Here is a 6,201-nt window from a genome sequence, read left to right on the forward strand (position 1 = left end):
ACAAAATAAAAAGAAACAATAATAATTTAGGTGAAGCTTGTTCTTCACACCGTGCCATTATTGTAAGCTCGTACAGTTGTACCCCAACATGACGGGATTTGACACTCACCTTCTCTGGATACAATGAGCCGTCATCCGATGAGACACATCGCATCAAAATACATCTAAGAATCCATTTAGAAAGAATATAAATATCGTAAGACGATGAACGGGTGCGAAGTGGCCATGTCATTGATCCGTTCAGGTAGCCAATGCTCTCTAACCGCCCTGAACATCTATCCCGATCTTGCCTATAGTGTATCCGCATATGTCCAATGGCGAGGCATGGATTGTAGTAAAAGTTATGGAAATCAAATTACCCGTTAAATGACCAGTAAACATGGGTGTTATATAAGTAAAAGTTAACGGATTAATGTTTATGGATTACGGTCTACAGATTAGGGATTTATGTTAAAATATGTTTATTTCAAATTAATCAAATATCTAAACAACATATATTTCTAATCTGATATTATTATGGTTATAATTATAATTATTATTCTAAAAGGTAGTTTCTAAGGATATATTAGAACACACTTTATACATATTGATTTGCAGTACACAGTAAACAAATAATTGTTTTGGTTTAAGGATTTACTATATATTGGTTTAGGGTTCGTGGGTTTAGGATTTAGTATTAATGGTTTAGGTTTTATGGTTTATGATTTAGGGTTAGTGCGGTTGCGTAGTATGTAGAGTTGATGGTTCAGGGTTCAAGATTTAGGGTTGGTGGGATAGGATTTATGGTTTGTATTAAATAATATGTTCGAGTTATGTGTTATAGTTTAGGGATTTAGGATTCTTGTTTTAGAGTTTAGGGTTCATGGTTTAGGATTCCTGGTTTAGGGTGTGAGAGTTAGGGTTTAGGGGTTAGAGTTTATGATTTAGGGTTCAAAGTGTATGGTATACTATATAGTGTGTGATTTTTAGGGTTTATGGTTTAGGGTTTAGATTTTATGGGATAAAAGATTTATGTTTTATATTAAATAAGGTGTTCATGTCATGTGTTATAGTTTAGGGTTTAGGATCCTTGTTTTAGGGTTTATGGTTTATGGTTTAGGATTCATGATTTAGGGTGTGGGAGTTAGGATTTAGGGTTTAGAATTTATAGTTTATGATTTAAGGTGTATGGCATACTATGTAGTGTGTGGTTTTTAGGGTTTATGGTTTAAGTTATATGGCATACTATGAAGAGGTCATTGCTGTCAATGATATTCAAGACCAGGCCCAGGATGACTGGTCCTTTCCAAAGATCGGCGTCATAATCAAGGACTTGATGAAGGGCCTTGTTGAAAAAGTTCAGGTTCGGTTTAACCACTTGGTATGGTATATCACTCTTCTTGTATGTGTCACGTATCTTAAACGGTTTAATGTGTGTACTTTAACAGAAGACTTCGAAAAGGAGACGGCGGGCATATTAGTTGGTGCAAGCCATGAAAATACCGTCATCATACTGGACTTCGACAGGGAGATGGATGAACAGTCAACCCCACAGTCTATGAAAATTGGTTCAGGCATCGCAAGTGAAATACCTGTAGCCCCGGATTCAGCTGGAAAAATTACTCCACCTGTGAAAGACACCGACTACATCATGCGAAAGTTGTTCTACACACCACCGTCGGCAACTAGGAAAGTGAAATGGTCAAGACCCGGTGAAGGACTATAATGATCTGTGCGGATGGACTCAAGCAGCGGGAAGTCAACTCAATCAATGAGCAAGAAGGTAAACATGTCGCTAATTTATATACCATTTAAAATGAAAATAAAAAGTTAATTAAGATAACAAGACTTTTTTTATGGCATTCTAAAGTTATATATTGGGTTGTCACCTTAGGCATAGAATCGTCATACAATATGTAAGATGCCACTACATGACAGACCTCATACACGAGAACCGAAATTTGACCACGGACTAACCCTAAACATAAACTTATGACTTAGATGGAGTTTAGGATCACTCCTACAATGGCCTTTAATAACTGTGAGTCGGTCTTATTCACCTATAGGTTCGACGGGAGTCTTGACCTCTGATAATTCTTTATGCCTCGATATTTAAACTCGTGTATTGTGGTTTATTTACATGTTAACATTTTCTGCCTCATGTAGCGAGGATCTTGTTCGTATTGGAGACAAGTTGGCAACTAGAGTTGATTTACACAGCCTATTACCGGGACATGATGTTGATGAAAAGGTATGACACTTGTTTAACCTTGCTCAAGAGGAAACTACCTAAATATTTTATCGAGATTGTAAATTCACATTCCATGATACTGTTGTTGGTAACCAGATCATCTATATGGTTGCCATGACAATGACTAGTGCTGAGAAATTATCCACGTTCCCCTTGTCCTGGTGCCTGCCTCTGTCGATTACAGTAAGTTATCTATGTCTGCTTTTAATAGTGGTTTTTTGTAAGTTGTAACGTACACTAAGTGTATACTTCAACAAACATGGTTCAAGAAACTTTGTCGCTACTAAGACCTACGTAATTGCCTGCTTCCCTTTGGTGTTAGTTTCCTAAGAATTTTGCTACATATCTCGTTATCAAGAAAGGAACGAATCTACTAATGTTGACATGTCATATACGATCTCCATTTAGGTGTTAACATTTCAGGTTTGGATTTACTCCCCCTGGTAACCTTTTCGTTCTCTAGATAGGTTGGAAAAATTCTTAGAATTTTAAATTGTTGGTGCCGTTTATTAAATTTTTTTATAAGAAATACTAATTGGCTTTTAAAATTCATCTTTTGGTTAGACTTTAAATTTATAATTTATTATTTTATGTGAAATGATATTCATCTTTTGAAATATAATCCTTTAAACCAAATCATTTAATTATAATAATTTTGTTAGTCACTAATTTTTTAAGTTTTTTAGAAAACATTAAATTCATTTGGATGTGTTTGTTTTACTTTTTATAAATTCGTGTAATAAAAGGCTATTTAAAGGATAAATTTAAAGGATACTAGTCGTTTTGTTATTGTAATTCTTTAACTAATTATATCTCCTATTTTAAATGATTTATTAGTATTTATTAATATAAATACCCATTTTTTTAAGCAAAAGTACTTGCTTTTTTTCTTTTTCTTCTAAAAGCTTAATAAAGGACAATATTTACATGAAATCTACTTGCATTCTTTTATTTATTATTTTTGCCTTTTCGGATTTTTTTTGTCATGTGATTGAAATTGATTAACAAATGTATATTTTGAAAAAAAAGCTAAAAGAAAAATTCAAAGGGATAAGATGCGATGGTTCACGGCCGATGGTACAAGATACGAAAGGGCACAATGGGCTTATAAATATACCATAAACAAATACCACTACTTGCTCCATTCTATATTCAAATCAGTATACACATATTCCCTTCCAAGCAGTCATCCTCCAGAAAGTAATAATGGAGCGTTTCACAGAGACCATCTACCTTTTCCACGACGTATGGGTAGCCATTACCATTAAAGTCGCATCAAACTCTCTTCAGGACTTGCGCAGTCTCAGAATCACATATAAAGCTATGCGTGAGGCAGGAGGTGAGAATATTGTGCACACCGGTGCTTCTACACAAGGGCCGCATGCCATTAGGTGGAGTTGGTACCGTGACCCGGGCGCAACGAGATTCTTTCACCAGTGCAAGGAGAGTGGTCACCCGGAGCTTCTATTTTGAGACGGGATACAGGAGCTCTTTATTTGACGTCACCATGACGTTGGGATGCAAATGCTGTACAATGCCGCAATTAACGGCCATGACGCTGCCAAGTATGCACTATCAATGATGTTGCTCCTTCGTAAGGATGACAAGGAGGCAAAAAATAATGGGATCGAAATATTTTATGTATTTGAGGTATCTGATTTACTCACCATGTGTAAAGTGATGTGATGTCAAGTTGTCTCAGTTTCGTGGCATTTTGAAGTCCAACTACCTGAAATAGAAGGAGAGCATTTGGTGTGTGATTCGACGACGTGCCCAACTCGAGGCCACATGGGTCTTCTCTATAACTATCATCGACGGGGTGCAGAGTGGGACTGCAACTACGATTATGGAGGTGCTAGTCATATCCCCTACATTCACTGTCGTGCTAACCACGAGTTGATACTATTTGTCAACCTCCCTTGAGTTGGGTTCGCATATCACTTGAATCAGGCTATATTTTTAATGTATATTTTGAACTGGTATATGAACAGATAAGTTTTATGCTACTGGAATTTTTTACCTTTTTTAAATTTAGTAACACGAATGTTATGTAACCAACTTGGATTGGTCGAGTGGTCAGCTCACTTGTCTACTTAAGCAAGTGTCGGAGGTTTGAATCCTGCCTTGTGCATGCAGCAACCCATTGGCTAGCAGCAGACCTTTAAATGGAGCTTAGATCCGCAAGAAATTAGTCCTTGACTTGTTGGGATGAGGAATACCGTGGATAACAAAAAAAACATAAATGTTATGTTGTTTATAGTAAATTAATACTATGTTCTCTAATTTATTATTTTTGGTCGCATATGATTTGATCCTGGGGCTCTTGATCTTATAGGTATAAAAAATGCCTTTAGCCGGGTCATATTACAGAAACATAAATGACGCTGTAATTATATATAAATTATAGATTATAAAAGATGACTACAATACCCCTATTTACGATACTATTTTGTACATATATACATATATATATATATATATATATATATATATATATATTATTTTGTTCGTTTTTTATGGTATATTTTTTTTGTTGTTTGTCGTCTAATTTTTTTCGATTAAAATAGTTGACAGCGTTTTATATTATTTTACCTATTTCAGGTAGATAAATCTAAAAACAACCAAATCCCAATTATAAAAACAAAAAATAACCAAAATACTATTTTTTAAATTCATACTTATACTAATTAGATCTAACAATACAAAAATAACAAAAGAAAACTAAAATGAACAAATAAAAAGAGAAACCAAAAAGTTAAATCACAAATTCAAAATAAAAAAAAAAGTAGAAAGATGTTAATTGAGTAAGGGTGAATCTTACCCTTGTTAATGAAATTAATATAAGAATTATGTGATTTTGTAAGTATAAAGTTCAAGTGGTTTTACTATAGTTACTTAGGACTTGTTTGAGTGAGCTTTTAAAAAAAAGATCTTTTTTCGAGTTATCTTTTTTTAAAAGATTTTATGGAAAAGTAAAAGTAATTTTATGTTTGGATATATTATACAAAAAGATCTTTTTATATATCAATTATGTTTGGGTATAACGATATAAAAGTACTTATTTATTTATTTATTATATGAAAAACATCTTTTTTTTTCTAGTACTTTTACTTTTACTATTAGAAATTTGCCAAACACGCTAAAAAATAAAAAAAAATCTTTTTCATTGAAAAAAGATCCTTTTTATCAAAATAATGGCGCCCAAAACAAGCACTTAGTTTGATTGTCAAAACTTAAGTTAATATTAATCATCTTGATAAATAATTCATTTCATCCAATAACTATTAGACTTATCATAAAGGGTAACTTACCATTTATTTGAGAGAAGATTAGGTAGAATTTTCTCGTAATTTTTTTAATTTCCAAACTAAAAATAAATATGATGGGGTTGAATTGGCTTATGTTATAGTTGGCTCGCTAGACTTCTTTCTTTAACTGTTAAGGCAAAAGCATATTAATATATATATATATATATATATATATATATATATATAAAGAAGAATTCGCATTAAAAAAAAAAAAAAAGACTACAGAAAGACATGCTTGCTAAAGAAGCCGCGTATGAGGGGGAGTGAGGACGTGATGGTGCAGAACCAATGGGACACCTTCCGATACGGCGCCGAGTGCTTATAAAGATACCATAAACAAAAAAATTTGGCGGTACTAATTGGTACCTTATGTATTCACCTCATTATATCCATTTCCCTTTTTTAGGCATTCATCATCTGAAAAGTGATAATAGAGTGTTCGACAGACACCATCTACCTTTTTATGATGTTTAGGTGCTAATTGTAGTGAAATTCGCTGCATATCTTCAATTTGCAGAAAAATATTTCATTAACTCTAATATTTTTTATTCTAAGAATTATCTAATTATAAAATTAAAAATAGTATAAAGACTCAATTATAAAAAATATAATTATAAAGACCTAATTATAAATTTGATGAATTTATAAAGACATACAGAATAA

This window comes from Arachis hypogaea, chromosome 14 (genome assembly GCF_003086295.3).
Source record: "Arachis hypogaea cultivar Tifrunner chromosome 14, arahy.Tifrunner.gnm2.J5K5, whole genome shotgun sequence".
Classification (NCBI taxonomy): domain Eukaryota; kingdom Viridiplantae; phylum Streptophyta; class Magnoliopsida; order Fabales; family Fabaceae; genus Arachis; species Arachis hypogaea.